We start from the raw sequence: 23,853 nt of genomic DNA on the forward strand, positions 1-23,853 counted from the left end.
TCTCTGGTGCCTGCCCTGTATTGTCAACACCCATTAAAGACCGCTAACTTATTTCAGATATTAAAATGTCAAGCAAACACCATTCCATAATTAAGCAATAAGGCATGAGGGCTGTTCTTATGTATGACGCAACACGAAGTGCCTGGATACAGCCCTCATGCCGTGGTATATTGGACATATACCACAAACCCCCGAGGTGCCTTATTGCTATTATCAACTTGTTACCAATGTAATTAGAGCAGTAAAAATAAATGTTTTGTCATACCCATGGTATATGGTCTGATATACCATGGCTGTCAGCCAATCAACATTCAGGGCTCGAACCACCCAGTTTATAATGTGCATAATAAACTACCTGTTGAGTCCTTCATTGAGCTATAACATGCTCATCAAGATGACTAAGTCACTCAGTTGCCCATTTGGATAATTGTTTGTCTCAATTTCTAGATGTTCAAGAATAGAGCTTTGCCCAGTCTGATATTCCATGATTTCTCCTCTTGATTTCCAGTAAAGGCTTTTCATACATCCCATAGGAAGTGATATGAAAAATGCTGTAAAATTATTGACAATAATGCACATCTGGCATGGTGTCCTTCTGGAGGACAATCCATGTAGCGGTCAAATTATTCCTGGCCCAAACATTGTGCACGCGCTCCATCCATCATTACTTGACCTCCGCTGTTTGTTCTTAATTTAAGTGGGCCAATCGAATTCTGGAAGCTCGCGAGCCCCTCCTACCTCCACCTCTTTCAAACACGAATAGATTTTTTGGGGGGTGTGTGTTTATGTTATCATTTGTAAATCTTACCAGAAGTGGACCATGAGGCACAAGGGGTAGTCTAACTCATATACAGTTTAATGAAGTATTTACAGATCATTCCAACTGTCAAATATTTCTGCCCAATGACACAGTGCAGAGTGCTGCCGATAACAACTCGCGTTCTCCCTCCCTAACTCTCTCTCTCTGCGTCTTAGGTCAGACGGATTTTATTTCAGGTAAAAACGTATTCAGAGAAAAAAAGGCGACGAGGGTGCCAGGTTCATGGCATTTAGCTTAAGGAAAAACAATCCTCTTTGTTGCATGTCATAGCTCCCAAGGACTCAATTTCGAAACAGGTATAAGAAGATTACTGTTTTTCTTGATAAACGCAATTTGCACGAAAAGTTAAAACTTCTTGAGTTTGCTCAGGGTTCATATTATCTAAAGTATTGTGATATTGAAGTGAGTATCAAAGTGCATATTTCCGGATAGGATTTTTCATTTTAGGCCTACTGCACAGTAAAACTGATTCCAGCATACCTTGCTGACGTTTTTAATGTATCCTATATGGGCTTTATGTTAGGCTGCCATCCTTCAACCTTTTTCACAATGAATAGCTGAACCAAAACGTAAATAGGCTATCGAACATGCACAAAGGGAATACGAACACATCATTTGTCTTTCTTTCATACGCATATACGTTTTTTTCTTGAAAATGCACGACTGATTTAATTTTAATATTGTCTGTGAAGTTACTAAATTGCTTTGCCAAATATTATAATAATAATAGTGATACTAATAGCATATTAGTGATAATAATTATAATAATAGGCTAATAATAATAATAATAATAGACACATACGGTAGTCCTACCTGCTGAGTAAACAGAACATTTGGGATGTTATCGACCATCTTTACTATTAATAGGCCTATACAGTCACGAGTAGCTCATGTAATCCTACTGACAGCAGCGCTGTAGCGCACAGGGCGATTAGCGAACAAAAATTATTCGGGGCAATAATGGACTCTGAGTCATGACCTCTGTATGGAAGCAATTTAGACTGGGGCTGAAGGTGCGCTCCAACTGCCGCTCCGTCTCTTAGAATGTCGATTAAAAGACACATTAATCCTAACCGGCAACGAGATACATCCTTTAAAAACAAGCCATTAGACGCGCCTCAAATTCACTCAAAACCTCGCGGATCACTTGAACCAGAACATTAAGTTGCACTGTAAGGTTCACTCGTGCGCCAACCGATAGTTTGAGTTGTTTGATATTGTCGAGCTGTGGCCTTTATATTTTGGTAGTTTAAGATAGAAAGATTTCGTAATATTCTTCGGGTGAAGACTACATACATAGGCTACTACTGGTCTACACTATTTATTTTTGTGGATGGTGTTAGATGGGCTATAATCGGTGTTGAACAAGATTGGCAATGGATTTGAATACAATGTTTATGAATTGATCATATCTGTCGACAAGCCACCAAAAGGACTATGTTGTGCAAATATAGAGGCCAAGAATTGTGTGACCACAAGTGATACTGTAAAGATGTGTGCGTTCCTACCCCCAACTTGAATCGTAGCCATGACATGTCCTTATATATCTACATTAATTAAGATGAATTGACGTAGGTGACGAATCTGGTGAAAGAAATCGGTGTTCTGCAAAATATGTAGGCTATTTATTTTTGTTAGATTTTGTTTAATTGTCTGTTTTCTGTTTTAACGTCAGCCATTCATTTCGCGTTAGTCTCCTTCCTCTCTAATTATAGGTGATTTAAGCCATGGTTCATTGAGCATTTTCGTTAAAGCGAAGGTTTACATTGCTTAGACCTTTTACTGAATAATGAGACATTTTACGTGAATTAAAATAAGACTATTTTTCCAGGAATTATTTTATTATAATTATTGTTACTATTATTATGACTATTAATAGTCCTATATAATTTAGTTGTGGTTGATGTTATTATCTATAGGTTAATTAAATTATTATAAATATTAGGCTATTGCTTTTTTTACTAGCCTATTTGCCTTTGCTCTCGGTATCACGTCTTAGCACTGAGAATATACTCCTTCAAATTCCACCATGTTAAAGGAATGTGTGGTCACAGATGCAACTTATAGTAAATTACCACGTTGGTGTTTGTGACAGCATGGAGCGGTGCTGCCGTGGCACCCGACGATTTGAATTCGCCAGTAAAGGTTTCACAGAGGGCCTTGGCCTGTGGCTTCGGGCACAGTTCTCTGGCCACACCATGGCTTATACTTTGGCCAGTGGACCATTACATTATTTATCGTTAAAGTTTGAAAAACCCCATTAACTATAGGTTTATCGTTTTGGTTTAAAACCTGTCATATACAGTGCATTCGTTAAGTATTCACAACCCTTGACTTATCCACATTTTGTTACATTACAGCCTTATTCTAAAATTTATTAAATTGTTTCCCCCCCCCCTCATCAATCTACACACAATACCCCATAATGACAAAGCAAAAACAAGTTGTAGATATTTTGGAAAATATACATTTAAAAAAAATATGAAATATCACATTTACTTAAGAATTCAGACCCTTTACTCAGTACTTTGTTGAAGCACCTTTCACAGCGATTGCAGCCTCAAGTCTTCTTGGGTATGACGCTACAAGCTTGGCACACCTGTATTTGGGGAGTTTCTCCAATTCTTCTCTGCAGATCCTCTCAAGCTCTGTCAGGTTGGATGGGGAGCGTCGCTGCACAGCTATTTTCAAGTCTCTCCAGAGATGTTCGATCAGGTTCAAGTCCGGTCTCTGGCTGGGCCACTCAAGGACATTCAGAGACTTGTCCAAAAGCCACTCTTGCATTGTCTTGGCTGTGTGCTTAGGGTCGTTGTCCTGATGGAAGGTAAACCTTCGCCCCAGTCTGAGGTCCTGAGCGCCCTGGAGCAGTTTTCCATCATGTACTTTGCTCCGTTCATCTTTCCCTCGATCCTAACTAGTCTCCCAGTCCCTGCCGCTGAAAAACATCCTCACAGCATGATGCTGCCACCACCATGCTTCACCGTAGGGATGGTGCCAGGTTTCCTCCAGACGTGACACTTGCCATTCAGGCCAAAGAGTTCATTCTTGGTTTCATCAGACCAGAGAATCTTATTTCTCATGGTCTGAGAGTCCTTTATGTGCCTTTTGGCAAACTCCAAGTGGGCTGTCATGTGCCTTTTACTGAGGAGTGGCTTCAGTCTGGCCACTCTACCATAAAGGCCTGATTGGTGGAGTGCTGCAGAGATGGTTGTCCTTCTGGAAGGTTTTCCCATCTCCACAGAGGAACTCTGGAGCTCTGTCAGAGTGACCATTGGGTTCTTGATCACCTCCCTGACCAAGGCCCTTCTCCCCCGATTGATCAGTTTGGCCGGGTGGCCAGCTCTAGGAAGAGTCTTGGTGGTTCCAAACTTCTTCCAGTTAAGAATGATGGAGGCCACTGTGTTCTTGGGGACCTTCAATGCTGCAGAAATGTTTTGGTACGCTTCCCCAGAACTGTGCCTTGACACAATCCTGTCTCGGAGCTCTACGGACAATTCCTTTGACCTCATGGCTTGGATTTTGCTCTGACATTCAATTTCAACTGTGAGACCTTATATAGACAGGTGTGTGCCTTTCCAAATCATGTCCAATCAATTGAATTTCCCACAGGTGGACTCCAATCAAGTTGTAGAAACTTCTCAAGGATGATCAATGGAAAGAGGATGCACCTGAGCTCAATTTCGAGTCTCCAAGCAAAGAGTCTGAATACTTATGTAAATGTCATATTTCAGTTGTTTGTGTTTTATACATTTGCAAACATTTCTAAAAACAATTTTTTTGCTTTGTAATTATGGGGTATTGTGTGTAGATTGATGATGAAAAAAAATCTATTGAATCCATTTTAGAATAAGGCTGTAATGTAACAAAATGTGAAAAAGTCAAGGGATCTGAATACTTTCCAAATGCACTGTAAGCCAGATTTTGCCTTCGTTTATTGGTTATAACTGTTTGAAATAACCTGCATACATACAGTACCAGTCAAAAATTTGGACACACCTACTCATTTTTACTATTTTCTACATTGTAGAATAATAGTGAAGATATCAAAACTATGAAATAACATATATGGAATCATGTAATAACCAAACAAGTGTTAAACAAATCAAAACTATTTTTTTATTTGAGGTTCTTCAAAGTAGCCACCCTTTGCATTGATGACAGCTTTGCACACTCTTGGCATTCTCTCAACCAGCTTCATGCGGTAGTCACCTAGAATGCATTTCAATTAACAGGTGTGGCTTGTTAAAAGTACATTTGTGGATTTTCTTTCCTTCTTAATGCATTTGAACCAATCACTTGTTTTGTGACAAGGTAGGGGTGGTATACAGAAGGTAGCCACATTTGGTAAAAGACCAAGTCCATGTTATGGCAAGAACAACTCAAATAAGCAAAGATAAATGACAGTCCATCATTACTTTAAGACATGAAGGTCAGTCAATCCGGAAAATGTCAAGAACTTTCAAAGTTTCTTCAAGTGCAGTCGCAAAAAAACATCAAGCCTTATGATGAAACTGTCTCTCATGACGACCACCACAGCAATTAAGACCCAGAGTTACCTCTGCTGCAGAGGATAAATTCATTAGAGTTAGCTGCACCTCAGATTGCAGCAGATTGCATGTTTCACAGAGTTCAAGTAACAGACACATCTCAACATCAACTGTTCAGAGGAGACTGCGTGAATCAGGCCTTCATGGTCGAATTGCTGCAAAGAAACCACTACTAAAGGACACCAATAAGAAGAAGAGACTTGCTTGGGCCAAGAAACACGAGCAATGGACATTAGACTGGTGGAAATCTGTCCTTTAGTCTGATGAGTCCAAATTTGAGATCTTTGGTTCCAACCGCTGTGTCTTTGTGAGACGCAGAGTAGGTGAACGGATAATCTCTGCATGTGTGGTTCCCACCGTGAAGCATGGAGGAGGAGGTGTGATGGTGTGGGGCTCATTTGCTGGGGAGACTGTCTGTGATTTATTTAGAATTCAAGGCACACTTAACCAGCATGGCTACCACAGCATTCTGCAGCGATACACCATCCCATCTGGTTTGCGCTTAGTGGGACTATCATTTGTTTTTCAACAGGACAATGACTGAAAACATACTGTGTAAGTGCAATTTGACCAAGAAGGAGAGTGATGGAGTGCTGCGTCAGATGACTTGGCCTCCACAATCACCCAACCTCAACCCAATTGAGATGGTTTGGGATGAATTGGACCGCAGAGTGAAGGAAAAGCAGCCAACAAGTGCTCAGCATATGTGGGAACTCCTTCAAGACTGTTGGAAAAGCATTCCAGGTGAAGCTGGTTTAGAGAATGCCAAGAATGTGCAAAGCTGTCATCAAGGCAAAGGGTGGCTACTTTGAAGAATCCAAAATAGAAAATATATTTTGATTTGTTTAACACTTTTTGGTTACTACATGAATCCATATGTGTTATTTCATAGTTGTGATGTCTTCACTATTATTCTACAATGTAGAAAATAGTGAAAAATAAAGAAAAACCCTTGAATTAGTAGGTGTGTCCAAACTTTTGACTGGTACTATATATATTTACTATACTATATATATATAGTAAATGCATGTATTATATATGCCTAATAATTGATAGGCTAAATATCACAACAAAAAATAGTAGTATTTTATTTGTTTGTGTGTTAGACAGAAACAGTAGGCCTATTTATTATTCCACCTCCAAGAAAAGTCAATATCAAGTTTTCGTTTGGGAATAGGGAATAGCATATATTCTATGCAGAAATTATTTCTATATTTTTTATATTTTTATTTCCAGAACTTGTGGAATCCATTATGTTGCTATTCCGTAGACCTCCACACAGTGGTGCTATTTCTACATGAAGTGGCAGGTTTTCTTCTATCGTTTTGTCACGCAATATTTACTGAGCAAATGAGACCAATGAAAACCAGATGAACCGGTAGCCTAGGCCAGTGGTTCCCAAACGTGGGTCGCGCCCCCCCAAAAACAAATAAATAATAATAATATATATATATATATTTTTTTTTTAATGAACTCAGTCTGGCTTTAAACTTACTCTTGAAAGTTGTAATAGTTGAATGCACGTGGTGCGGGATGTTCCCCAATGCTGGCAGGGGGCCGAGTAAAAAAGTTTGGGAACCCCTGGCTATTTGAAAGTAGTCTCTGAAATGATTTTAAATTTACATTTTGGTTACACTTTTTCATTCCCCTGTGTTGTTGTCCTGTAGCATAGAGGCTTCCCCAATTGCCCAAGCTACACACACAACACAGTCATAACGGTGGTATTAATTCGGCATCATGGCTGACATATTCCAGATGCATTTTTCTTAAAGTTATTCTGCTGACTTCTTGAATTTAAGTTTGCTTTGTGCCGGAGGTCTGCGTCAAATCACCAGATGATTTCCTATCAAATCCCAGCATGGGCTTCGATGGGAAGTAAATAACAGACTGTTATTCTTATTTTGGGGCTGTAGTGACGCAGTGGGCTCCGAGGGGCTTAGAATCTAGATACTGTATCATCCAGTGACTAGCCTAGCCTACTCAGCCAGTACAAGAGGCTCGTTGGAGCCTGGTCATTCGTTGAATTTAGACCTTCCATCAGAAATCCCGCTCCCTTCGTATCCCAATTTAATTAAATCGACGCTTTTTGTGGGTCTGTTTGTCTCGGCCCCCCCAAATCTAGACAGACCTGTTTCAACTTACCTGGGGATGCTGTGTGCGCAATTGTTCTAACTGCTTCATAATTACTGTCATGTTTTACAAAAGCTTTAGGGATATTTCATGATTTAAATAATGTAAAGGCTTATTTCGGGTTGTTTTCTATTGGGGCTATTGTCGAGATAAATTTTTCATTGTTTCACGGCATTCTGAAGTTTCACGCTTGTTTGAGCTCATGCGCAAGACTCACTGCTACTACTGCCTTTGAACAGACGTATTATTTTAGATAACCAGTTTCCCAAGAAATGGAAAACAGTGAAGTGGAGTAAGTGCAGGAGAGATGCAAAGGAGTCACTAAGCAGTGTTCAATTATTTAAAAAGACCCGAATAGACAAGGAATAGCTGCTTTGCACGAGGAGGTGAAATGCACATCAAGTTATCAAAACATTTATTTGAAAAATACCACAGGATTAAAAAAATGCGTCTATTTCATTTCATCTGCCTTTAAGTGAAGCGTTGAAATAAATGCGTGCAAGCAGCTTTGTAATAGGCTACATCCAGTAGCCAGGTTGAATGACAAGCGCTTTGCGTATAGCAATTAAACTAATACGACGGTTATCGTTTAATAGGCAGCCAAATACTTATTTTGTAATATTCAAATATGTAGTGTAAATAATAAGACATATTCCGTGTCAGACAAAAATAGCAATATATTTATAAAAATAGTAGGCCTATAGGCTATCAATAATCATATTTGAGGATAATAGATAACATTTTATCACATTTTATACCCCTTAAATTCGAACTTCATTCCAAGTATTTTCGATAACACTTATTTATTTCACTTGTAAGGACATTGGCGTTTTGATTGCCTGTTCTTCTAGACATTTTAAATTACGTGTCTCTATAGTTTAGTGGCGCATAAATAATTTGTATCCATTTGACAAAATCCACACAGATTGCTTTGTAAAAGTGATACGTCGAGCCAAGGCCATTCTGCCAGGAGCCACAAACACGTCCATTTACACGTCTCGTTTTCACGTATAAATGAAGACTACCTATAATTTTCGATTTGAAAAGGGGATATTTTTAGGTTAAGTTAAAACCATTGGTTTAACAAATTACATATTTGCCGAGGTCACGTCGGCCACAGTCTAGCTTTAGGGCCATCTTTAAAACACCACCGGTTCTTTATATAAACTGAGGTTGGGCATTTCACGACCCAAAATGTTCTCATTGAGAAAAATATATATTTTAAAGATCACTTTAGAAAATGAACCAGGCATTTTACGCACGTGTTAGATATTTTAATTATACCACCCCTTTACCACTTACGCTTCGTGCACACCGGTTGTGCACACCGGTTGTGTACACCGGTTGTGTAGAAGTGTAGGCCTATGCCTTCCGGCACTCCACATTGCTGCGACTCATCTGTCAGACAGTGGTGTGGCACTGCGTGCAGTGTGTCACAGGCGTTGGATTTTTTTCAACTTGTGTGTCGCTTGCTTTTCAGTGCCGTAGGCCTACCAGTATTAAACCACCGAAGAAGTTGCTCACGTGTAGCATGATTAATTTTGTTGTGACGCAACGCATGAATTGTGAAGACTATGTCAAATGTATAATGCCAAAGCAAAAATGTGCACATGGCGTGCAGCGTACAACTCGTTAGCGCACGCACACACATTTCAATAGCATGGCATTTTTTAAAACATTTATTTAACTAGGCAAGAACAAGGTTAAGGTTAAGAACAAATTCTTATTTTCAATGACAGCCTAGGAACAGTCGGTTTACCTGGGGCAGGGGCAGAACGACAGATTTTTACCTTGTCAGCTCGGGGATTCGATCTTGCAACCTTTCGGTTACTAGTCCAATGCTCTAACCTCCAGGCTACCTGCAGCATATGTATCCCTCCCCCAAAGACATATGTTGATTAATTGGTTTATAATACTTTTACAAATCAATTATAAGATATTGTCTGGCCAAAAAATGTTGTTCGTTCCAAGAATCGATTTGAGAAACCTTTATGCACAGACCAGACGCTGGTCTCTCGCCCACGCACTGCTACATCATTATCATATTTAATATTATTGACGAATGAGCTACGCGCATTGACCGGCGTTCCGCCACTGTCCCCTCTCACGAACCGCAGCGCGCATCTCGTGTATTCTGCACCCAGAACACTGCGATCAGCAGAACGGTTCCAAACCGCCAGTTGTCGACCTTTTCGAGCTGTTATTGAACCTTCATTACGGTGTTCCAAACCAGGTAAGGTTCTGCGGCCGCACTCACTTCTAGCCTATACTGGTATATATTAAATTGAAACATGTATAGAGTTTTATTGATGTGACTATTGGAGAGTTTTTGACAAAGGGTGTCGTTAACAATTTGAGTTGGCAAAGAGCGTTGTTAACACTGTGACCGAAAAACGACACGATTCCAATGTGCCCTCTCTGGCACTTTAAATCAAGTTATATCAGTCTTGCGTTCATTCTCGACATTCTCGAGACGATTATTTGATCGGGTTTGTCTGAGATTGGACATCGTGATGTTTGCTACCAATGGGCCTCCAATTAAAAAACAAATATGATCCAAGTGTTTTTACAACATTTATCATCTCCAGAGACTGTTCCGTGGATTCCTTATTAAAGCAAATGGCAATTGTTAGGCTATATCATGCCTAACAAAACACTGCAAACATGAATAGAATGACCAAAAGTATCGTTTGAGACGTGCATGAAATATTGCTGCATGCGCCACTGTATCTCCTACATATTGCCCACCCTCTCTCTATATGACCCGCGCGCAGGCACGCACGTGGAGGCCCGGGACCCCCTCCTGCTTGTTGCGTCAGTTATTCAGGAGGCTAAACTATGCGTCTCGAAGGCATAAGTAGCGTCGTGTGGCCGGTCCTCACATGTACTGATGCCCATCAATGTGATGTTTCACACTGTATTTCTGAGGTTTTGGGGTCGGTTGCAGGTAAATGGGCATTTCCCAGTCATCAAATGTTCCAAGGCTTTGACTGTGTTAATTAACACCAAAACGATATCTATTTTTTGGTTTGTTTGTTGTGGATGCATGCTCCTGTGGCCAACACATTATAGTATTCTTTAAAATACATCTAATATCCAATTTAATCTGAAGGATTTGAGTCTTGACCCACTGGACACAGATGTCAATTCAAGGTCTATTCCACGTTGGTTCAAATTACGTGGAAACAACGTTTATTCAATCAGTGTGTTCCAAGGTGGGCAATGAGACAGAAAGTAAAGGCAGACAGCAAAGTTAACCCTTCCATTGTGCCAGGCTGCCAACCATGAAGTGGCATATACGTTTTTCATAACCATCACACCGTGTGCTATTGAAAGTGACCTTAAACATATCAGAGCCTGCAACAAAAATAAAACAGAGCTTATCAAATATTTAGGACAGACTGTTTCGTGTGGCTCTCTCGTTTTACATAGAGCGCAGAGGTCGTCCTGACATAAGGACCTCAACGAGAGGTCCACACAAAACAATCTGGCCTCATTATGTATTAAAAGCCAGTGACATCTGCCTGTCTATCAAGAATGTGGTTTATTATTAACTGGTTTCACCTGACAGTGCACTCCTGTTGTATTTACACAAGACATCTAATAAAACAGACGGGCAGAAGCAGGGACGGCTATTTAGTCCACGTTTATTAGACTACTGATATCGTTGTTGAGCATGGACTTAAACCTCACCCTTTTGTATATCATCTGCCTACCAATCTACTCTGATGATAGGCTTACTATTCATTGTTGTTAATTATCAGTAATGACACAATTTGTATCTGACACAGGCACACATTGTATCAGAAATCAAATATATGTGAATGGCAATGGCGCACAGTCTCGCCAAATCTGATGTTTGAAAGGAAAAAGCCAAATAAGTGCAAAATATTATGACTTTTATATTAGTTGGATTTACGCAAGACACCAAGGAAGGAATAGGCCAAATTACATTTGATGCCTCCTCCCCTCTCCCCTGCGCTCGCTTCCGTCTCTCTCCACGCCTCTCTGCCTCTCGCCTCCCTCTTCCATGAGCCAGCCTGTCAGTTAGCGCGCCGGTTGACACGGGACTGATTGAACGTGACACAATCAGATTGCTCTCCGCGAAACTGTAACCGTTTGGCGGATATCAAGTTTTCTTCAGTTCAGACATTATCTGTGTCGCAGACACTGTGATTTCGGTCCATTTTTCTTTTGTTTGAGGAACTTGGTTGTTTTGCCTGTTGTTACAATTTTCCTGGTTATGATGCGTTTTGTGTTTTCCTTGTTCCCGCTGGTGAAGCAGCCACGAGTTCAAAGGAGGGCAGATGTGTGCCTCGGCCTTCTCTAACCCGTGACGACTGAAACGACGTGCGATCAAACGACTCCAGCTGTGCGGATTGACAAGGTTCTCTGCGCCGCGAGACGCAGCGGCTCGAGCTCCAGCAGGATTTAGCCCTCAAGCAAGCCTCCTCGACGCACTGGTCTGGTGCCAAACCAGACTTTCTCTCTCTCTCGCTGAGGCATAGACTCTCTCACACAGACAATAAGCCAACATTGTCTACCCTTGTCACCCATCCTCCCCTTTCTCTCGGACTCGCTCGGAGAACGAAGTTGTGTCCAGCCCACCGACCCTAGCCGATTTCCGCCCGTCGTTGATCCGACGCAGCCCAACCCTGGATTCAATACTTTTAATCAATGGACAGAGCCTCCTCAACGGCCAGCAGAGGTACAGACACTCCATAAGCAGTGAGTACAAGTCAGAGGTGTTCCATAGTCACAAACCTCACCGTTTCCACCTATTTCACATGAATTGTAATAAGCCATTATGCTGTATATATTTGCGGACCAGACATGAGCAGCAGCTGTGTTATGCAGTAATGCAGTCGATTATGAGAAAGAGAAATCACGTGTTGTGCTCAGGTGTAAAAAGCCAATCTGGGGTTTGTTATCAGATTGCTAAAATGATCGATAGGCTAAACTATTGGTTTCAAATTTTCATGGAATTATTAATAGGCCTATAACGATATCTATAGCATATCTCCAATTCTCCCAAAGTTGTTTATGGTGAGTTTTTCGGCGACTTAATCCATATAACAATCTATTTGGTCACATATTTCATCACCAGACTAAACGATCTAAACGATTATTATTATTATAATTAATTATATATTATTATTAGTATTATTATTATTAGTAACCTATTATATTAATAGTCCAATGTAATAATATGATGACAATTATTATGTTAGCCTATAGCCGAATGATAAATAATACTATGATTACTAACTATAACAATTCATGATTATCAAGCAATTTCTATAATAATGATTTCACATATGCCGACAAGTAGCCTATCATTCGGTTTCATCTGATTGATGTGACTCGTGCATAAGAAAGGTCAGACGAATGTCCCTATAGTAGACGAGGGTAAAACGAGGAATACACCAGCTATGCATGGTCTTTTTTAAATTTAAAAAACATTTATTTCACCTTTATTTAACCAGGGAGGCTAGTTGAGAACAAGTTCTCATTTACAACTGCGACCTGGTCAAGATATCTTATTTTTTAATGTTTGACTACTTTTTACATGTAGGATTGTGCTCATTTTCAGCCGGTGAAACGGCATACTTCTTCATTGTCAAAGTGAAAACAGTTATTTTGAAAACTCCATGGTTGTTATAAGGGGTGATATTTATCAGTCAAAAATAGATTATGTAAAACACAAATTCCATTTTCTTTCTGTGCTGCCCCTCGTTGGCATTTAATTTAGTTTAAAACCCAGGTTGTTCAGTGTTCCTGAGAATGTATCAATAGAAACACATCGTTTAGAGTAGATTTGGCCCTGTAATGCCACAGGTTACTCTTCCATATTGTTATGTCTCCATCGAGTAAACGCTTTCAAATTACAAATCATTAATTCACTTTCCTGCATAGGCCGGGTTGCACGTGCTTCTTTTTTTAACGTATCCAGTGTATTTTGTGTTTTGAATAACAGCCTGAGTAAAGTTTTAGGCCTACTTTTGAGATGAGGTTTTATAGTGTTTATGGTGACTCATATGGTGAATATTTTTGCCCCAGAAAAGATCATCGTTTGAGTGAATAATTTATCAATTCACCAAAGGACTAGGTTAGGAGACATGCGCTGCTCTCGCGAACGTGTGTTTGTCCCAAAATGGAACATATTTCTTTATATTTGTGTGTGTGTGTGCGCTTATGTAGGTTGTCTTTTACTTTATGTAGGTTGTCTTTTACTTTGACTAACATGTAACCTTATTGAAGATTTGGACTTAACTGTTGTCTTCGGAAAATCACACAACGTAGCCTACTTTGTGAAACTACGTCATGATTAGCATTTTCTTAGAACTCTCTTGTTTAACTTTTTAATGACTGAATGACTGAGCCATTACCTTTTGAAAGGTGTCAGTTGAGTTATAAATTAACAGACACGTTTTTAATTTAGAATTACGTGAATTTCCACTCATGGAGTTAATGAAAAGATACATATTAACTAATGAATTCATCAAATTCTGTAGTCATTATGTAGCGAATTAGTTTTGTTGTCACTTGTTGGACATTAGCCTATATTATTTTAAACCTATATTAAATATAATTAAATGTATTCTAATTAATATAATATTTTAGGCCTATAATAATACGATCATGTGTCTTCTAATCATCCTAATTAAAAGCTATATGCCAAAACGCGTTGGTAGGCTATTGAATAATAAACAAACACTTTCTATTGATCTGCCGTTCCTCAAAAGGTGGCTGAATCATTTTCACATTTCTAATTTGCTCTTCTCAACCTAGTTAGACTGCGAAGCAGCTACCGAAGCCTAAACAGTTTCCTCTTCACCCAATAGAACATTTCGTCACTTGTCTAACTGTATAGGTCATTCCTAAAACTCTAGCGTTAATACAAATTCATGCATACTATTTGTTAGATTTAAATCTTATCATGTATGGATTGATTAGTGGCTAATAGACACGTAATGGTATGGGCATATATGTTTTATTACCTGTATAATATTCCACATAGCTACTTCGATCTCATCCTGTATTAGGCATAGCATACTTTCACCGAATTCAACAGCTATACCTCCAATACCAATGAGAAGAGCATGGACGTATAGACTGATAATGAACTTTATACAACAAAGGTATGAATCCCACACGGCATCAGTGACAGTGGAGGTAGGCTAGTCTGTCTCATTTTCACAGAGGGGGTCGTCTGATCCTATCCTTAACAGGCCTCTCCCTAAGGTCTACACATCTCTCTCATGCGCAGACCAATTATACTCGTTTTTTTCTTCTGTGAGACATCGTCAGTAGGAGGCCACGGGCAACCGAACAGGCAAGTAAGTCAGGAAGCAACCTTAAAACGCAAATGTTGCCAATACAATTAAAGGTCTACGTTTCCTCTTGCAATCAATACGGGCAACATGCGATCAGGGGTTGAAGTAATGCTGCGCTTCAGACTAAATGGTAAACAGTCGCTCCCATCAATAAGTCAAAGGCAATAGTCGTGGCAATAGTTTTAAATGACACTAAAAGCTATTCTTATTGGCTCCCAAATTCTCAAGTAGGGTCTAAATACGTAGATTATCAAGAGACCAAACACAGTGATCAGCATCCACGATGAAGTATCCAGTTACCCGGAGACTGACTTTGGTCGTCCTGGCCCACAACCAGTAGGTCTCCTCAAGTAAATGTCACTTTGGGGAGTAGCTCTGGCAAAAACGTTTAGGCCAATTCTAGTACAGTAGAGAGAGAGAAATCAGTAATATTAGTTTTCTTGTTGGCACCAGTCAGTGGGATGGAACCATTATTTTATTACAATTGTCATCATCGACCATTTTCTCTTTTACATTAAACGTGTCTCTTGTATGTTTGAGTAAACAGAGCAGTCCAACAAAGTTGTGCCAAGCCGAAAGAAACATGAATTTGTCTCAGCTCTTAAAATTGAGACTTTTTTTCATTCACACCAGATCTCATTTTGTTTAAAGTTTGCGTATATGTTGAGATTTGGGCACAGAGCTCACATTTTCTCGGCACTAGAAGGAGCTGACTTTATAGCGCGCGCAAGCGCGTGTCATAACCGAAAGAATATTTTTTTTTTTTATGATGGAAATCCGACTTTTCACCGTGCCTTTTCTCATACCATTACTTGAATTTCGCCTGAGAGTTATGTGAATTCAAAACTATGATTTGTATCACCTCAGGAAATGTTTTTCAACTGTCATTGACCCCGATGCCAACGGACATTTTTTTCCTTCATTTTTAGTAATTTAGCAGATGCTCTTATCCAGAGCTACTTACAGGAGCAATTAGGGTATGCTCGAGGGCATATCAACAGATTTTTCACATATTCGGCTCAGGGATTTGAACCAGCTCGGGGATTTGACTTTTCGGTTACAGACCCAACGCTATTTAGGGCTAGGCTACGTGCTGCCTTAGGATGCACATCATCATCAAAGGGGATCATCCGCAAATTTGAATATTTGAAATCAGAGCGATTTAAGTGAAAGTATTCCCGACTTAACTTTCCCCCCCCAGCAATACTGTAGGCCTATCTACATTTATTTAAATAATCACAGCCAATTTGATAATGAATGTGGCTGTTTTGGGGGAATGCTATACACAAGAGTCAATAATTCAGCTGCGTAATGAAATACTCAAATGTGTCAAGATTGCATCAAAAGCAATACGCTAAAAATGAGACTTGTCAATGAGACTTGTCACCGCTGCATTTTTGCCATATCCCTCCATCCCATCTTCCTCCCTCCACCCATCCCTCCATCCCACCTCCCTCTCTCCATCCTCAACCCCGCCATCCATCCCTTCACCCATCCCTCCATCCTCCATCCCTCCACATATCCTGTTCACTTCTCTTCCCCTCCTACCCCTGCTCTGTTCTCTCCTCTCTGTCTATTTCTCTTGTGTGAACCCAGCAATCTGTGTTCACATCAAAGGTGTGTCTATGCAAATAAACAGCAGATTAGATATCGACAGGGATGGCCAATTGACAAATAAAGGGCATACTAATAACGACTTCAATGTAGTGCTCCAAATGGTAGCTTCTAGTCTTCCATCGTGTGTTCGATTCCCGCTGGGAACACCCATACGATAAAATGTATGCACGCATGACTGTAAATCGCTTTGGATGGTTATTATGGCATAATATAAATGAATACACTGGACATATAAGTGCTAAACTGTATGTTACTGTAAAGCCTAGAGGGATTGATGGTGTCTAAGCCGCAGACATTCCTCTTCTGGTGAGTCTGGTGCGATCTAGGCTGAGGTGGGACTGAGTTGAGTTGGCTTTGGCATGTAGTGTGTGCAAAGCAGCAGCCCTGTTGATGTGGCATGCCTGTTACTGTGTAGATTATCTAGTGGCCGTCACAGCCGTCCACACAGCACACCATGCACAGGAGATCAGGGCACAGTGGGTGTGAGGCCGCTGCTCCAGTGTCATTGTTGTCACGCGGAAGGCTGAGTGTGTGTGTGCATGCGTGTGTGTGGTGTGTGTGGTCCCAGACTGTGTTAGTCAGAAGGCTGATCTAGGGTCCCATGCGTGTGCCTGTTAGTCAGTGTGTGGTCCGTGGAAGTGTCAAAGCAGCCAGCCTGTGTAGTGTGTGGCCTGTGGTTTGCGTGTGTGTGTGTGCGCGCGCGTGTAGTTGCATGCCCGCATATGTGTGTGTGTTTTCCTGTGTACGTGCGTGTGTGCATACACAAAGGGTGGGGTTATAAAGTCCTGCTGTTAACTCTTATCAAATGAGATGTTTATGAGAGAGCTAAACATGTTCGCCAGAAGGGCCCTCTCCCCCTCTAACTCCACCTCTAACTCCCCCTCTAACTCCACCTCTAACTCCCCCTCTAACTCCACCTCTAACTCCCCCTCTAACTCCACCTCTAACTCCCCCTCTAACTCCAACTCTCCCCCTCTAACTCCACCTCTAACTCCCCCTCTAACTCCACCTCTAACTCCCCCTCTAACTCCACCTCTAACTCCCCCTCTAACTCCACCTCTAACTCCCCCTCTAACTCCAACTCTCCCCCTCTCTCTACAACTCTCCCCTTCTAACTCCCCCTCTAACTCCAACTCTCCCCCTCTCTCTACAACTCTCCCCTTCTAACTCCCCCAACTCTCCCCCTCTCTCTACAACTCTCCCCCTCTCTCTACAACTCTCTCCAACTCTTCCCCTCTCTCTACAACTCTCCCCCTCTCTCTCTAACTCCCCCCCCCCTCCCTCCAACTCTCCCCCTCTCTCTACAACTCTCCCCTTCTAACTCCCCCAACTCTCCCCCTCTCTCTACAACTCTCCCCCTCTCTCTACAACTCTCCCCCTCTCCCAACTCTCCCCCTCTAACTCCAACTCTCCCCCTCTAACTCCCCCTCTAACTCCAACTCCCCCCCTCTAACTCCCCCTCTAACTCCAACTCTCCCCCTCTAACTCCAACTCTCCCCCTCTAACTCCCCCTCTAACTCCAACTCTCCCCCTCTAACTCCCCCTCTAACTCCCCCTCTAACTCCAACTCTCCCCCTCTAACTCCAACTCCCCCCCTCTAACTCCCCTTCTAACTCCAACTCTCCCCCTCTAACTCCCCCTCTAACTCCAACTCCCCCCCTCTAACTCCCCCTCTAACTCCAACTCCCCCCCTCTAACTCCCCCTCTAACTCCCCATCTAACTCTGACTCCCCCTCTAACTCCCCCTCTAACTCCCCCTCTAACTCCAACTCTCCCCCTCTAACTCCCCCTCTAACTCCAACTCTCCCCCTCTAACTCCCCTTCTAACTCCAACTCTCCCCCTCTAACTCCCCCTCTAACTCCAACTCCCCCCCTCTAACTCCCCCCCTCTAACTCTAACTCCCCCTCTAACTCCCCCCCTCTAACTCCAACTCCCCCCCTCTAACTCCAACTCTCCCCCTCTAACTCCAACTCTCCCCCTCTAACTCCCCCTCTAACTCCAACTCTCCCCCTCTAACTCCCCCTCTAACTCCAACTCTCCCCCTCCAACTCCCCCTTTAACTCCAACTCTCCCCCTCTCTCTACAACTCTCCCTCTCCAACTCCCCCTCTAATTCCAACTCTCCCCCTCTCTCTACAACTCTCCCCTTCGAACTCCCCCTCTAACTCCAACTCTCCCCCTCTCTCTACAACTCTCCCCCTCTAACTCCAACTCTCCCCCTCTCTCTACAACTCTCCCCCTCTCTCTACAACTCTCCCCATCTCCCAACTCTCCCCCTCTCTCCAACTCTCCCCCTCTAACAACAACTCTCCCCCTCTCTCTCCAACTCTCCCCCTCTAACTACAACGCTCCCCCTCTCTCTCCAACTCTCCCCCTCTCTCTACAACTCTCCCCCTCCCTCTCTACAACTCTCCCCCTCTCTCTCCAACTCTCCCCCTCTCTCTCCACTCCCCCTCTCTCTCCAACTCTCCCCCTCTCTCCAACTCTCCCCCTCTCTCTCTAACTCCCACTCTCTCCAACTCTCCCCCTCTCTCTTCACTCCCCCTCTTTCTACAATTCTCCCTCTCTCTCCAACTCTCCCCCTCTCTCTCCACTCCCCCTCTCTCTCCAACTCTCCCTCTCTCTCCACTCTCCCTCTCTCTCCACTCTCCCTCTCTCTCCACTCTCCCTCTCTCTCCAACTCTCCCCCTCTCTCTCCAACTCCCCCCATCTCTCCAACTCCCGCTGTCCAACTCTCCCCCTCTCTCTCCAACTCCCCCCATCTCTCCAACTCTCTCTGTCCAACTCTCCCCCTCTAACTCCAACTCTCCCCCTCTCTCTACAACTCTCCCCCTCTCTCTACAACTCTCCCCATCTCCCAACTCTCCCCCTCTCTCCAACTCTCCCCCTCTAACTACAACTCTCCCCCTCTCTCTCCAACTCTCCCCCTCTCTCTCTAACTCCCACTCTCTCCAACTCTCCCCCTCTCTCTTCACTCCCCCTCTTTCTACAATTCTCCCTCTCTCTCCAACTCTCCCCCTCTCTCTCCAACTCTCCCTCTCTCTCCACTCTCCCTCTCTCTCCACTCTCCCTCTCTCTCCACTCTCCCTCTCTCTCCAACTCTCCCCCTCTCTCTCCAACTCCCCCCATCTCTCCAACTCCCGCTGTCCAACTCTCCCCCTCTCTCTCCAACTCCCCCCATCTCTCCAACTCTCTCTCTCCAACTCTCCCCCTCTCTCTCCAACTCTCCCCCCTCCTCTCTCTCCAACTCTCCCTCTCTCTCCAACTCTCCCCCTCTCTCTCCAACTCTCCCCCTCTCTCTCCAACTCTCCCCCTCTCTCTCTCCACTCCCCCTCTCTCTACAACTCTCCACCTCTCTCTCTACAACTATCCCCCTCTCTCTCCACTCCCCCTCTCTCTACAACTCTCCCCCTCTCTCTCAACTCTCCCTCTCTCTCCAACTCTCCCCCTCCACTCTCCCTCTCTCTCCAACTCTCCCCCTCTCTACAACTCTCCCCCTCTCTCTTCACCCCCCCTCTCCAACTCTCCCTCTCTTTCCAACTCCCCCCTCTCTTTCCAACTCCCCCCTCTCTTTCCAACTCCCCCCTCTCTCTCCAACTCCCCCTTTAACTCCAACTCTCCCCCTCTCTCTACAACTCTCCCATTCTAACTCCCCCTCTAACTCCAACTCTCCCCCTCTCTCTACAACTCTCCCCCTCCAACTCCCCCTCTAACTCCAACTCTCCCCCTCTCTCTCCAACTCTTCCCCTCTCTCTACAACTCTTCCCCTCTCTCTACAACTCTCCCCCTCTCTCTCTAACTCTCCCCCCCTCCCTCCAACTCTCCCCCTCTCTCTACAACTCTCCCCTTCTAACTCCCCCTCTAACTCCAACTCTCCCCCTCTCTCTACAACTCTCCCCCTCTCTCTACAACTCTCCCCCTCTAACTCCCCCTCTAACTCCCCCTCTAACTCCAACTCTCCCCCTCTCCCAACTCTCCCCCTCTAACTCCCCTCTAACTCCCCCTCTAACTCCAACTCTCCCCCTCTAACTCCAACTCCCCCCTCTAACTCCCCTTCTAACTTCAACTCTCCCCCTCTAACTCCCCCTCTAACTCCAACTCCCCCCTCTAACTCCCCCTCTAACTCCCCCTCTAACTCCCCCTCTAACTCTAACTCCCCCCCTCTAACCCCCCCCCCTCTAACTCCCCCTCTCTCTCTTCACCCCCCCTCTCCAACTCTCCCTCTCTTTCCAACTCCCCCCTCTCTTTCCAACTCCCCCCTCTAACTCCAACTCCCCCCTCTCTCTCCAACTCCCCCTTTAACTCCAACTCTCCCCCTCTCTCTACAACTCTCCCATTCTAACTCCCCCTCTAACTCCAACTCTCCCCCTCTCTCTACAACTCTCCCCCTCCAACTCCCCCTCTAACTCCAACTCTCCCCCTCTCTCTCCAACTCTTCCCCTCTCTCTACAACTCTTCCCCTCTCTCTACAACTCTCCCCCTCTCTCTCTAACTCTCCCCCCCTCCCTCCAACTCTCCCCCTCTCTCTACAACTCTCCCCTTCTAACTCCCCCTCTAACTCCAACTCTCCCCCTCTCTCTACAACTCTCCCCCTCTCTCTACAACTCTCCCCCTCTAACTCCCCCTCTAACTCCCCCTCTAACTCCAACTCTCCCCCTCTAACTCCAACTCCCCCCTCTAACTCCCCTTCTAACTTCAACTCTCCCCCTCTAACTCCCCCTCTAACTCCAACTCCCCCCTCTAACTCCCCCTCTAACTCCAACTCCCCCCTCTAACTCCCCCTCTAACTCCCCCTCTAACTCTAACTCCCCCCCTCTAACCCCCCCCCTCTAACTCCCCCTCTAACTCCAACTGTCCCCCTCTAACTCCCCTTCTAACTCCCCCTCTAACTCCCCCCCCTCTAACTCCCCCTCTAACTCCAACTGTCCCCCTCTAACTCCCCCTCTAACTCCAACTCCCCCCCTCTAACTCCCCTTCTAACTCCAACTCCCCCCCTCTAACTCCCCCTCTAACTCCCCCTCTAACTCCAACTCTCCCTCTAACTCCCCCTCTAACTCCAACTCTCCCCCTCTCTCTTCAACTCTTCCCCTCTCTCTACAACTCACCCCCTCCCTCCAACTCTCCCCCTCTCTCTACAACTCTCCCCTTCTAACTCCCCCAACTCTCCCCCTCTCTCTACAACTCTCCCCCTCTCTCTACAACTCTCCCCCTCTCCCAACTCTCCCCCTCTCCCAACTCTCCCCCTCTAACTCCAACTCTCCCCCTCTAACTCCAACTCTCCCCCTCTAACTCCCCCTCTAACTCCCCCTCTAACTCCAACTCCCCCCCTCTAACTCCCCCTCTAACTCCAACTCTCCCCCTCTAACTCCCCCTCTAACTCCCCCTCTAACTCCAACTCCCCCCCTCTAACTCCCCCTCTAACTCCAACTCCCCCCCTCTAACTCCCCCTCTAACTCCAACTCCCCCCCTCTAACTCCCCTTCTAACTCCAACTCCCCCCCTCTAACTCCCCCTCTAACTCCAACTCCCCCCCTCTAACTCCCCCTCTAACTCCCACTCTAACTCCAACTCTCCCCCTCTAACTCCCCCTCTAACTCCAACTCTCCCCCTCTAACTCCAACTCCCCCCCTCTAACTCCCCCCCTCTAACTCCCCCCCTCTAACTCCAACTCTCCCCCTCTAACTCCAACTCTCCCCCTCTAACTCCAACTCTCCCCCTCTAACTCCCCCTCTAACTCCCCCCTTCTAACTCCAACTCCCCCCCTCTAACTCCAACTCTCCCCCTCTAACTCCCCCTCTAACTCCAACTCTCCCCCTCTAACTCCAACTCTCCCCCTCCAACTCCCCCTCCAACTCCCCCTTTAACTCCCCCTTTAACTCCAACTCTCCCCCTCTCTCTACAACTCTCCCCCTCCAACTCCCCCTCTAATTCCAACTCTCCCCTCTCTCTACAACTCTCCCCTTCGAACTCCCCCTCTAACTCCAACTCTCCCCCTCCAACTCCCCCTCTAATTCCAACTCTCCCCTCTCTCTACAACTCTCCCCCTCTAACTCCCCCCCTCTAACTCCCCCTCTAACTCCCCCTCTAACTCCAACTCCCCCCCTCTAGCTCCCCCTCTAACTCCAACTCTCCCCCTCTAACTCCAACTCTCCCCCTCCAACTCCCCCTCCAACTCCCCCTTTAACTCCCCCTTTAACTCCAACTCTCCCCCTCTCTCTACAACTCTCCCCCTCCAACTCCCCCTCTAATTCCAACTCTCCCCTCTCTCTACAACTCTCCCCTTCGAACTCCCCCTCTAACTCCAACTCTCCCCCTCCAACTCCCCCTCTAATTCCAACTCTCCCCTCTCTCTACAACTCTCCCCCTCTAACTCCCCCCCTCTAACTCCCCCTCTAACTCCCCCTCTAACTCCCCCTCTAACTCCAACTCCCCCCCTCTAGCTCCCCCTCTAACTCCAACTCTCCCCCTCTAACTCCAACTCTCCCCCTCCAACTCCCCCTCCAACTCCCCCTTTAACTCCCCCTTTAACTCCAACTCTCCCCCTCTCTCTACAACTCTCCCCCTCCAACTCCCCCTCTAATTCCAACTCTCCCCTCTCTCTACAACTCTCCCCTTCGAACTCCCCCTCTAACTCCAACTCTCCCCCTCCAACTCCCCCTCTAATTCCAACTCTCCCCTCTCTCTACAACTCTCCCCCTCTAACTCTCCCCCTCTAACTCCCCCTCTAACTCCAACTCCCCCCCTCTAGCTCCCCCTCTAACTCCAACGCTCTACAACTCTCCCCCTCTCTCTCCACAACTCTCCCCCTCTCTCTCCACTCCCCCTCTCTCTACAACTCTCCCTCTCTCTCCAACTCTCCCCCTCTCTCTCAACTCTCCCTCTCTCTCCAACTCTCCCCCTCCACTCTCCCTCTCTCTCCAACTCTCCCCCTCTCTACAACTCTCCCCCTCTCTCTTCACCCCCCCTCTCCAACTCTCCCTCTCTTTCCAACTCCCCCCTCTCTTTCCAACTCCCCCCTCTCTCTTCAACTCCCCCTTCTCTCTTCAACTCCCCCCTCTCTCTCCAACTCTCCCCCTCTCCCCCTCTCTCCAACTCCCCCCTCTCTCTACAACTCTCCACTCTCTCTACAACTCCCCTCTTCTCTCTACAACTCTCCCCCTCTCTCTACAACTCTCCCCCTCTCTCTACAACTCTCCCCCATGAGCACCACAACATACTCGACTACAGCACTTCATGAATGATCAACATACTCACAGATAAACACCCCACAATATCACAAGACTCACATTCAGCTACACAGATTTTCATATAATTTCCGTTGACACTTTTGTTGTTGTGGTGGCGCGGCAGGTTCGTGGCAGGATGGTGCTATCATATTAATACCCAATGGTATGCAGCTTTCT

At 44.8% G+C, this 23,853-nt stretch overlaps 1 protein-coding gene across 1 annotated transcript in view; it reads left to right on the forward strand.

Moving 5' to 3' along the window:
• The first annotated feature begins 12,026 nt into the window (after positions 1 to 12,026).
• LOC139539089 (DNA-binding protein SATB2-like) overlaps positions 12,027 to 23,853 on the forward strand; it is a 103,432-nt gene continuing 91,605 nt past the window's right edge. Inside the window, exon 1 of the mRNA XM_071341832.1 lies at positions 12,027 to 12,225. The gene's annotated coding sequence lies outside the window, so the exon portion shown is untranslated. The remainder of the gene's footprint in view (positions 12,226 to 23,853) is intronic.

The sequence above is a fragment of the Salvelinus alpinus genome, chromosome 14, assembly GCF_045679555.1.
Source record: "Salvelinus alpinus chromosome 14, SLU_Salpinus.1, whole genome shotgun sequence".
NCBI classification, from domain to species: domain Eukaryota; kingdom Metazoa; phylum Chordata; class Actinopteri; order Salmoniformes; family Salmonidae; genus Salvelinus; species Salvelinus alpinus.